Below are 12612 nucleotides of genomic sequence, written 5' to 3' on the forward strand. Positions count from 1 at the left end.
TAGAAAGTCTTAATCTTCACTGCAAAGTTTGGCCTCAACATAGAGAGTGAGTTATAAAAAGCACTAAGATGCAGATTGGAAGTGATAGCACATACAAACATGCATAAAGACAGTCAAAAATCCTACTTTGACTTCAAAATTTCATACTAATGTATACCAAGCATTTATAGGGAAAAGAAAAAAGAAAGAAAACTCTGAGAATGAAATGAAGAATAGAAATTCCCTTTATATTGTTAATGATATGTTCATACATTTCCAACTACCTATTCAAATGATTTAGCAAGAGGCACAACTCCATCGATGCTTTTTTTTTTTGGATAACATAGGGAACCTTTCTAAAGAAGAGTCCTTTGGACTTCCCTATAGGCTATAGCTAGTAAAACCTATGGGCAATTGGCCCCACCCACCATTAATTTTTGGGTAAACCATAGTAGTTTTAAGTTGATGTCTTCTATTTACATAGTTTTTCTCTATTGTTTTCACCGGTGTTAGCCTTTTGCTTCTACTTCATACAATTGTGTAATTTTTTTTTCTAGATAAGTTGAATTGCTTTATTGAAGTAAAACACTTTATTTTCAAGATAATAAACACAAAGGGACAAGAAAAATTACAGTCAAACAATTGTGTTATAGAAAATTCTAACTCATAAACAAAAGATTAAGAGTGAGAAAAGACAAACAATGTTATGAAATGGAGTCAAACAAAAAAATACACCTAAGCATAACTACTTCATTAGGAGTAAAAACAATGACACAAATCATGCAAAAGAATGAAAGATAACAAAATAGATCTGGGAGGTATGAACAGGTCATTTTCAATTCTTATTTCTTAATCACCCAAAGCAAGCAATACCAATTAGAGAGTTGCTTTCTCATTGTTTTCCAGTAAGAAGATAGCCATTTAAGGCAATAGAAGAATTAAAATGTACAATCAAAATCTTTAGATTTAACAGATTACATTTGATAGAATGAGAAACCTTTTGAATAAATAACACAAGAACATGAAGAAGATTATATGTCTGAAAACAAGGAGTTAAAAGAGGTTGCCATAAAATTGTTAGCAAAGAAACAATTGAGCACATCTATCCATACTTTGTAGATTATAAGTGGCAGGAAACATGAACTTGGCTTGATAAATAAGCTTGCTCAAAGTTGATAAGCAACGTTGGCCAATTTCTTTTTTTAAGTAATAAAATATTATATTAAACAAAATTTGAATTGAGGACAAATAATTTTAAGCATATAGGCTATGGATTCAACTATCACCTCAATATAACCAACAATGACCACAAACTTGATAAGCTATTTATTGTAAAGATAAAGCCACTCCTTGATTAAGGTAATGAAGCAACAATAATAAGAATTTATAAAATAGTGTCATATTCATATCTAAATAATGTATGATATTATCAATACCAAGTGTATATATATATTTATAAAAACATGAAATGCATCTTAATTACCTATTCTCCTTAGTATGTAACTGCACTGTTGGTGGCCTTGTCAAGCAAAACTAGACTCTCAATGTAAGAATCAATAAAAGTATTGTGATTTCTAATCATCCTAAGATCCTTAAAACTCTTTGCTCTCAAGATTCCAAGAGACAAGTTTTCCTTCACTAAATACGAATACAGCATGTCAGCATCCCCATTCCTCCTAAAACCAATTGGCCTTGGCATGACCTCTCCGAAATCAACATCAGCAGTAAAAATGGTGTCCATGACGATGTAACACCATACTCTTTCATCACCCATAAAATGAAATGACGACGACCATGCCCATCGTGACAAATATACTACTTTTCATAACTATAGGCAATGGAACACCAATACAAGAGGTTGAAATGTCACTCTGTAAGCAACCCAATGGATAGCCTCAAATGCATGTGGCTCAGGACGACGTAAAGTACATATGCGAAACAAACCAGTCCTAATCACTCTCCATTCACCAGTAGTGGACAGTGAATAAACCTCGACCTTGGGTTGAGAATTTGCAAGGTCAAGACTATCTTCTGAAGTCACAAACCTGACCACTCTATAGTCTTTAGTTTTGGGATCAAACCCAAACCCAAGAAACCCAGTGTAGGTGGCATTGGGTGAAGGAAGGTTCACTAACTTTCGAACACAAGGTTTCCACAGACATAATCTTTCACTGATAGAGATAAAGTGTAAATCTTTTCAGAAAGGCAGAGCAGGCCGTCACAAGTACCCCCCACAAGGAATGGAACGTGGCAAGGGTAATCAAAGCTGGAGTGTTGGGTGCAATGAGGGTCATCTTCGTTATGAAATACTAAGGATACTTTGTGAATATGTGGATAGAGGTAGAAGAGAAGGAGGTTTTTGTTGTAGGAGTGGTGGAGATGGGTGGAAATGAAAGTTGGGTTCTGGATTAATGATTTCCATTTTGAGACTGCGATACAGATGATTATGGATTTAATGGATAGGAAAACGAAAATATGGGTAAGAATCTCATAAGGTAAAGAACCCCATCGGAGGCAATGGCCTGTTTGGAAGTTTAGAGAGGGAAGTGAGTAGAGGTGAGTAGAGGGAAGAGAGTAGTGGGGAGGAGAGTAGAGGAGAATGGTTATCATCTACCATGTTTGGATGTTTTTAAAATTAGTAAGGGGTAGGAGTTATTAACCCCTCTTCTTGTTTGGATATTTTAAAAATTAAGATAGAAATGAGAGAAAATGATTTAAATAGACAAATTTACCTTTATTTGAAAATGGACTTGCAACATTGGTCTATGATTAATTTGTTAGATTAAATAATTATGACTATAACATGCAATATTTTTTTTGATAATTTTTTTTTCTGATGTGAATTAAATAATCAACATTGGTCTATGATTAAATATTTTTTATGTTTTTTATTACACTGAAAAAAGCATCCTTAATTGATAATAATTAAAATAAGAAAAAAAAATGTTTAGTTTGTTTGTTTACTGAAAAAATCAACAAAATATTGAATTTTGAGTGTCTCTTTTATTTATTATTATTATAATATTTTTATAAATCTTTTGATTTTAAAAATCAACTGCAAAAGCTGATATTAACTTTTTTGACCCTCATATTCAGATATTTGGTACATACTTGGTCTTGAAAAGGCTCAGGAACACGATAACTGTGGCAATGCATTTGTTTCCCACGCCACTCATTTATTCCTGAAGGTGAAAAAAAAAAAAACAAACAAACACGACCTTATTGATATTATATACCATACAGTAATTTATAATAAGTTTAGGAAAACAATAATTTGTAATTTTGTTAATTTAAAAATGGTAAATTGGAGAATTCATTTGGTCAATAATTTATCTACTCTACTCTCACTCCAAATCTCTCCAATTTGGGGGAATTAGAAATGAGGGGTTAGAGGTAGTTGAAACCCCTCCAAACCCTTTCCCCTCATTCCTTAAAAAACTTCCAAATAAGGTAGTTGAATTACTCTTCATTCCTTTATTCTACCCCCTCTCCTTTTTTTAACTTCTAAACAAGCCATAAATTGAGAGAGAGAGAGAGAGAGAGAGAGAGAGAGAGAGAGAGAGAGAGAGAGAGAGAGAGAGAGAGAGAGAGAGAGAGAGAGAGAGTGTAGAGTGGGATAAGGTATCGGTATCAAAATCCAATAAGTGTGAGACATGTCAGCAAAAAATAGCTATCCTAATAACAAAGAAAAGGTGTGTTAGTGGATAGTTATTTTTATATGCACTAGTCGCAAACTTGTGGATTGCGTGTGATAACTTTTCTTTTTGGGTGATCTCATTATATATATATTTTTAAAACCTTACATATAGCTTTTTTTTTAAACCTTTACACACACATATAATGTGAATCTTTACATATACCTTTAAGTAAACTTTATATATTCTACTTCATTAGATGCGTAAAACCATAAACTACTACTCCATAATGATAGTTGCTAATTAATTTTATCTTTTTTTTTAATGATCTCATTTATAAAGCTTCTTACCATTATATATTTTCTAACCAATGATTTGCATAACAAAGACATTTAATGAGAGGTAGCATCGTTTATTAGATTTTCAAAAGGTAACGGTGTATGAAAATTTTATATATATAAATAAGGTTAAATGAAATGTCAAAAAAAGAATTTTAAATTTTTTAACTTTATTTATTCTTATGCAATTTCTATTATTATTGGAGAACATCACTTTTTTAGTTATAATTGGAAATATGGTTTCTATGATTAAAGTTTGGTTAGTTTTAAGTTTAAATTTAGTACTATGATTGTATTTGAATGTTGATTATTGATTTAATTTTTTAAGTGAATATAACGGTTTATTTTACTACATTATAAAGTTTTTAATATTCTCCACATGGACATCTCTATTTTAGTTTTTACTTATCCTTACAGTCTTTTTGTTTTCTAATTATCGTCAACTAATGACGTTTGATTTTTTTTTCTTTTTCTACTCTTTATTACTTTGTATTATTATTTTTATTTACTCCCTCTCTCTCACTCTCTCTCTCTCTCTATCTCTCTCTCTCTCCAATGGCAACCTATCATTTTCCAAAATTTGATGATGATTCTATGGCATTAAATATCATTATTAGTTTCTTTATGTTATATTTGTTTTAATATCCACATTAATTTTTTAATTAAGTGTTTCTAAATTGATATTTGTTTTGTATTCCATTTTTTCTTTAATGTATTGAGTGTGAGAATGAGACAATGAGTATTTCCCTAGCATTACTTCACTTTATGAGGATAATTTTATTTATCGAATTTAAGTAAAATATTATATGTTTAATTTTTTAATATAAAAAGGAGAGGAAATATAAATAATTTAATGATATAGAGGATGTAGCTAAATTCAAATGTTGGATAAAATAATATGAGAAGAAAAAATAAAGTAAAAATAAAATATATAACAATAAACACCAAATTATCAAAAGCATGTTATGTAATATAATAATAATATTTTTTATATACTATTTTTAATTCTTTATAATGCAATATGATAATATTCAACAATCAAAGTGAACAAAAAAATTTAAAAACAAAACATAAAATACAAAACTAAATTGCACCAACCTAAAATAAAGTTATAAAGAGCACAAAAATTTATCAACCTAAAACAAATATGTAAGAAAAACTAAAAAAAAAAAAACCCACCAAAAAATTGAGAGAGAAAAAACTTTTTTTGTGAGAAAAAATTGTACATAGAATGGAAGAGTGGATGGCAAATTTATGCTAAGAGATTAATAATAAGAAGAAAAAAAAAAAAGGGAAAGAGGAAAAGGGGTATTAAGGTAGAGGGTTTGAGGAGATGAAAAGGTAAAGAGAATGAAAAAGGTTGGAGAAAGTGTAAAATATTAAAATTTTAATTTTATAAATAAAAAAGATGAGAAAATATAAATAATTTAATGATATGGAGGATCTCTTCTTATTTCAATGTTGAATAAAATAAGATGGGATTAATAATGATTTTCTATATACTATTTTTAATTCTTTATAATGCAAAAAAGATATAATAATAAACACTAAATTATTCAAATCATGCTATGTAATAGAAATAATAATATTTTTTATATAATATCTTTAATTCTTTATAATGTGATAATATGATAACATTTAACAATCAAAGAGAGCAAAAAAAAAAAAAAAACCTTAAAACACAAAAATAAATCTTATCAACCCAAATTAGAGTTCTAAAAACACAAAAATTTATTAACATAAAGCAAAGATGCAAGAAAAATAAAACAATCCACCAAAAAATTGAGAGAGAGAGAGAGAGAGAGAGAGAGAGTTTTTGTGAGGGAAAAATATGCAAAGAATGGAAGAGAGGATGACAAATTTATAGAGAGCGTGAATAAGAAGAGACAATAAAAGAAGATGAAGGGAAAGACGAATAGTGATATTAAGGGTAGTGGGGAGATGAAAAGGTAAAGTAAGGAAAAAGGTTAGAGAAAGTGTAAATATTAAAAAAAAAAAGTGAATGTTAAAAAAAATCATAGGAAAATTGGAAAAAAAGAGGAAGATAATTACGTGGATGCTAATTTGGCTTAACTAAAGCGTAGCAACAATAAATGTTACTCTTCAGCTTTTAAATATATATAGACAAAAAAGATATAACAATAAACACTAAATTTTCCAAATCATGCTATATAATAGAAATAATATTATTTTTTATATACTATCTTTAATTCTTTATAATGCAATAATAGAATAACATTTAACAATCAAAGAGAAAAAAAAAAACTTAAAACACAAAAATAAATCTCATTAACCCAAATTAGAGTTCCAAAAACACAAAAACTTATTAACATAAAGCAAAGATGCAAGAATGGAAGAGAGGATGACAAATTTATAGTAGGAGGGCGTGAATAAGAAGAGACAAAATAAAGGATGATGAAGGGAAAGATGAATAGTGATATTAAGGTAGAGGGCAGTGAGTAGTGGGGGGATGAAAAGGTAAGGCAAGGAGAAATGTTAGGGAAAGTGTAGATATTAAAAAAATAAGTGAATGTTAAAAAAAATTATAGGAAAATTGGAAAAAAAGGATAATGATGTGAATGCTGATGTGGCTTAACTGGAGCGTAGCAACAATAAATACTATGCTTCAACTTTTAGATATATATAGATATAGATGTCTCTCATTTATTGAGTTTTGATACGGATGACATGGTATCATTTAATAAAAAATTATTCTTCATAGAGTGAAGGAGAGAATTCGGGTCCGGATGCTAGCTGGACTTAAAAACCAATTCTAATACAATGTTCCTAGTTGGGTTTCATGAATTGGGTTCTAAATTATTTTTCTTCTTCTTTCAAATTCAGGTAATTTTCGATCTAAACAAGTTGATCCATTTCACACCATCAAATATGAATAGTATAAAGAATATATGTATTTAAGATTTGTTGATTTATTTTGTTACTTAGTTTAAATTTGTTACTTTGATGTATTTTGAGAGTTGCTACTTATATAAATTGTAATTATTCATTGAATATTGAGTTTAAATAATTTTAGGTAACCCTAATTTTGAATGAGTTAGTTACTCAAGGATTGCATATAAACCAATTGCATTTGGTGTTTGGACCTTATGTTGAAGTTTTAGTCATCTTAGAAAATTTGGATGAAGAGTGATGGTAGTTGGCAACATTAAGCTCTCAACTGATAGACTAATTAAGTGTATAATGTTGAGTGGTTTAAATTCCCACATTTCCTTTAAAGTAAATGGTTAAGATGCTACCATATCATCAATCCACAAATACAACCCTAAATTAGTCTATCAAAACACTAAATAAATAAATACTTTTTATCTATCCTAAACATTAACATCTAATGTCGTTCAACTTCTAGATCATCAACAACTACAACATTGATAAAAGCCGTCGATAGATCTCAACTATCAAAAGATCCATTTAAACTAGGTCACATTTAGAAGCAAAATTCGTATTTAGGGGTGTTTATGGGTTGGGTCAGGTTAGCTTTGAGTTATTTTTCAACCCAATCCATTGTAGGTCTAAAAACCAACCCAACCTAACCATTAAGGAGCCAATTGGGTTGGAATAATTTTGTTAGACATAATAATAATAATAATAATAATAATAATAATAATAAACTATTGGCTTACTATAAATTATTAAAGCTCACTATTTAATAAATTATTACAACTTAAAAAATTAGTTATAATATTCCAAGTTGATCAAAATTAACTCTTAAAATGTTAAAACAAATCAAAATAATAAAGTTAAACTAAGTAAAAAGTCTAAAATAAATAACACTAACAAATTATAAATACATATATCTTTCATATTATAATTTTTTTTTAATTACTCTTTTTCCCTTCTCTTTGATATATGTAAAGCTGTGATCTACAACAATATTTTATGTTAGCTTTATTCCATGACAAAAAGTATTGTATTTGCTTTAATTTGTTCTTTGTATTTTGTGGGATTTTATTGTATTGAGTTTAGTATTAAGTTGGTGAAGAATCAAGCTTGAAATGAAGAATTAGTGCATTTTTGCGATTGTCTCGCGAGTAGCTCGCAAGAAGAGTATCCCGCGAAAAGGGCACGCGAGAAGTACATGCTAGAAGCTGAAGAGTCGTGCCAGCCTGGAGGATTTCGCGAGTGTCTCGCGTGTAAGGCTTTCCCGCAAGATACCCGCGAAACTCTTTGCCTGGAGGATTTTTTAAGTGTGACTTTCTTACCCTTTACCAATACTATATATACCCTCATTACCTACAAATGTGTAAGGAGGCCATTCAGAGGAAAAAACCCTAGATAGGTTTTCAACAACACACACACCTATATTTTAGAGAGAGAGCTACCCATCCTTAGTAAGAAATCATTGTAGCCTCTCCTCCTTCCATCTCCTATTGCCATACCTTGAGAGGAGATTTGTACCCAAACACAACCCACACCTTTTATGAGTGTAGAGAGTGTTTTGGAGCTTGGGAAGCTTTGGAGATTTGCCAAAAGAAGCCGGTGAAGCTTGGCGGAAGCAATCGGGCGTATTGCTGGATCCGGAAAGCTAGATAAGACACAGTTCCGAGAAGTGTTTATTGGAGTATGAACTTGGAAGGCTTAGATACATTGGGTAGATTAGGCTTAGAGGGTCTCTTGCCATTCGTGTATCCCAACTTATTGTCTAGTGGATCGATTTACCGCTTAGAGGGCTGCAGAAAGGTTTTTCGCCGAGTTTTTCGGTTTCCTCTTCGATAACACATCACGGTGTTATCTTGTGTTTGCATCTCTCTTCCCTTACTCTTGTCCTTTACTTTTACTATTTGTTGTCCATGTTTATGCACTAGAGTAGTATCGGTTAATTGCGCTTCATTTACTCTTGTTTCCGCACTTAGTTTAAGTTAGAGTAAAATCAATCTAGCCGTAATTTATTAATTGGGGGTCTAAACAGCTCTTGTATTTTTAACACAAAACTGAGCTTTCAATATAAAATTGAAACTCAAACCTATTTGATATCTTAAAGCACTCACATCAGTAGGTATATAATAAAAAATGTGTAAAATTTACACAATTTTGCCTAAATATAACACACACCAATCTGTGTATAATTATGTAAATTTACAGGTTTGCTATATTAACTGAGTAAATTTACAAAGACACTATTCATTGTAAACCTGTAAATTTTTACAGACATTATTCATTTTGCATTTAGTTTTTTATTCTTTCTTTACATATCCTGAAGATGAAGGATGAGAGTAGATGGTGGTTGTTGTGTGTAAGAGAAGATATATAATTTTAAAAAATCAAGAAAAATTAAATTTTGATGAAATGTAGTGTAAAATAGATAATTTGATGTGTGGTGTTTTGAAAAGTGAGCATGTAAGAAGGAAAAAAAAAAAAAGGTTCTTATGCTAAAATAGATATGATTTTTTGCATGTGCTAATGTGAATGCTCTTACTAACTAAATCTCATTTGGTTTAAAAATTTATGTATAGTGGTGTAACTACTTAGAATTTCTTGAAGATGATAGGGGACAACAAATAGTTGTATTACTGCTACTATTTTATTATGTTTCCCAATTGAGTTTGATAAAACTATTTGATATATTACTATTTAAATATCAGTTGGTTTGATTATTTGTGTTAATTTGGTAATTTGTGTATGGTTCTATTCTTAGAAATTTTTAAAAGATGGCTGGAGCAGCCAGCTGCGGAGTCATGAATTTTTTCCAAGGGGGGCTAAGTTAAATATTATAAAATTTATTGGTAGTAATAAAAAAAAGTTTTATTTCATAACTTAAATTTAATTCTACAAAATTATACCTTAAATTCTTTCATTGTACTAAAATCATTTATAATTGATTATAAACCATTTTTTTTAGAATCTCTTTTTATATACAAGTGACATAAAGCCATTCATTATTTGGCTTTCTAGGGGGTTCAACATCTACATTTTTAGGATTAGGAAAAGAAGATTGAGCAATAACTTTTGTAACTTGAACATTTTTTTATAAATAAATATGCATAAATTGTGGTTTTCATGTATATAGCCAATTTAAAAAGAAAAAAAAAGTGTTTGACCAATCAAATTATTAGTTGCTTACTCATGTAATACATGAGAAAATTCGTCAAAAGATATATATAAATGATACATATTTAATGAAAATCTAATTATTGTTTATTTTATAGCAAAAAGAGTTATAATCAAATTAAAAATTAACATATAAGTATAATTATAATGTGGAAAAAAGTTCAACAACTTCAATGTTTTTTTATCTCCCTCCAGACAGATTAAATCTACAAGATTAAATCCCTAATATTCTTGTACTTAAACAACAAGTTTGGATGGTTAAATGTTATACGCTTGATGAATTCACAATCATAGACTTTAAAATTTACTCCATTCTAGACTGGCAAAAGAAATTTATAAATTCATGCTCCTCCTCTAGCAATCACAATTATTATTCCATTTAAGCTACCCTTCGAAATAGTGCTTCTCATTATTGGTACATTTTGTATTTGAAAAATAGTTATGCAAGTCAAATGTTTATTTTAAATTGAAAATTTAGAAGAATCGTTTGGTTTGGTTGAAAACACAATTGGTGCAAAGTGCTAACACATTTCCGCTTTGAAGTAATTTAATTATATGAGAAACCCCATTTGACACAAACATGTATTTACTAAGCTATCTAGCCATGCAACTATAAGTTTGGTCATGTATAAATTGTGTGCCCAAATGTTGATTTGCATACACACAACACAAAAGTTTAATATACAACCAATATGAAAGTTGAATTTTTTTTTTTTTGAGAAGGAATACCTCGAACTATTATTAAAAAACTTAGCCATAATCGATCATAAGTACAATATAAAGGTGTGGAAAACCATCCTCTATCTACACATATAAACCACTAACATGTCTAGCATATCTAGCTAGGTTATAAGTTATAGAGTTACCTAAGCTACGAATATGAGAATAAGAAATATCACTGAAGGCATCTATAGAAGATTTTGCAGAAGAGAGAGGGTGGCCATATGAAGCAAAAGATTCCTCATTCTTCCGCAAAGCTTTGATAATTGTCTCTAAGTCTTCCTCAAGGATAATAGATGAAAAACCAAGATCTAATGCAAAGGAAATAGCTCTGACAGCCACCAAAGCTTCAATGTCATCTACTAAAGGGGGAAGTGTGACTTTTTCCGATAAGAATGCCAGAACCACTCCCAAACCTGCTTCCAAAGTTTCCCTGAACATAGCACCATCAAAATTGATCTTCAGAGATGATACTGGAGGTGGACACCACCTAACTCGAGAGTTCTATGCAGTGGAAGGTCCGGCCGAATTACAAAGAGAGACCTTATAAAATTCTTGGAGAGCTTGTAGAGCTTGGGGAAGGACCTATGATTGAGGGAGGTCTTTGTGGCTCTTATTTGGTTTCTATGATACCAAATAGTCCAGGTTAACACAGCAAAAAGTTCAAGATTTTTTCCCTCTTCTATAACATATTGCACCACGTCAAAGAAGTTGGAAAAGTGGCAATTTCAGTGAAATAGCCACATTGGATCAGCGTCCCATGTAGTTGAATAATTTTTGAAGCATAATGTAAAAGAAGTTACATATTTATCGATATCCCAAAGTTTTAAGGAACATCTTAAGTAGTTTCGTAACTGAATTGTTTAACTATAATCATTTTGCAAAAACTTTCAATATCCGATCAACTTTACATGCATGACATCTTAGTGAATCAGAAGACTTTCACTTCTGCGACACTATCAAACCCCAAACTAATCAACATGTGTGCTATTAGCCTTTGACACATTCAAGATGTTTCCTCTTTCCTTCAGACCCAAATTTTCCACCATGTTTGATACTAAGGTACTTAGTCCTGATACCAAACTTCTTAATCATCACAGAATTCCAGATCATAACCTGAGGGAAGTTTTCCAGAACTCAAAGATAGGTAACTCAACATCACCATTCACATCCAGCAGAGTGATGTCCCTCTGTGAACTGCAAACACACATAGAAAACCCATCAAATTTTTCCCAATACTAAAACAATAGTATCAACACAAAATAAGTTTGTCATCAAAGTCCTTAACATTGACAAGGTAAGCCCTAAGCAGTAGAAAAAATAACAAATCAAAGAGCTTTAAAAAAGAGAACCAAGCACTTTCATTTCCACATTCATGTCTGTGTACTAAATTGATATTAGTCACATTGAAAACTATAAATAACATACTATTTCTAAACAAAAGATTCAAAACCCATCAACCTTTTTTTTTTTTTTCCTTTCATAACTAAAAATGGTACTAACACCAAATAAGTGAATCATTGATCCATAACATCCAAATTGTGAGCAACAAAAAAACATTGAATCAAAGAACACTAATAAAAGCATCAAGCGGATTCTCAAATTCATGATTTATAGAAGTGTATATTTAGCTAAGGGTAATTTTCATCATTCTATTACCTAAAGAAGCACCATGGTTTAGTTGTTGGATGCCTGAACGATTAAGTGCTTCCTTCCCATCAAAATCCATTTATTATATATGTTTTCACTACTTTCATTGTCACACACCACAAATGATTCCTAAGAGCACACTGCTGTGCAAATGGCTCAAATGCAATAAAGTAGAGTAAAGCTTAATTAACTTGAGGGTTAGGGCAAATCATTCTATCATTCAT

The 12612-nt window shown here is 30.4% G+C and overlaps 1 protein-coding gene and 1 pseudogene across 19 annotated transcripts in view; both read right to left on the minus strand.

Annotated features, from left to right (window-relative positions):
• The window catches only part of LOC142611253 (receptor-like protein 7), a 66454-nt gene that overhangs the window by 46992 nt on the left and 6850 nt on the right, over positions 1–12612 (minus strand). For 18 of the 19 annotated variants that reach the window (XM_075783329.1, XM_075783326.1, XM_075783327.1 and 15 more), the window contains one exon: positions 11465–11935. The exons of the other annotated variant lie outside the window; for it this stretch is intronic. The gene's annotated coding sequence lies outside the window, so the exon portion shown is untranslated. Of the gene's footprint in view, positions 1–11464; positions 11936–12612 lie in introns of those variants that run through there. 19 annotated transcript variants of the gene reach the window in all.
• Positions 1808–12467, minus strand: LOC142609260 (uncharacterized; annotated as a pseudogene).

The sequence above is a fragment of the Castanea sativa genome, chromosome 9 (assembly GCF_040712315.1).
Source record: "Castanea sativa cultivar Marrone di Chiusa Pesio chromosome 9, ASM4071231v1".
Taxonomy (NCBI): domain Eukaryota; kingdom Viridiplantae; phylum Streptophyta; class Magnoliopsida; order Fagales; family Fagaceae; genus Castanea; species Castanea sativa.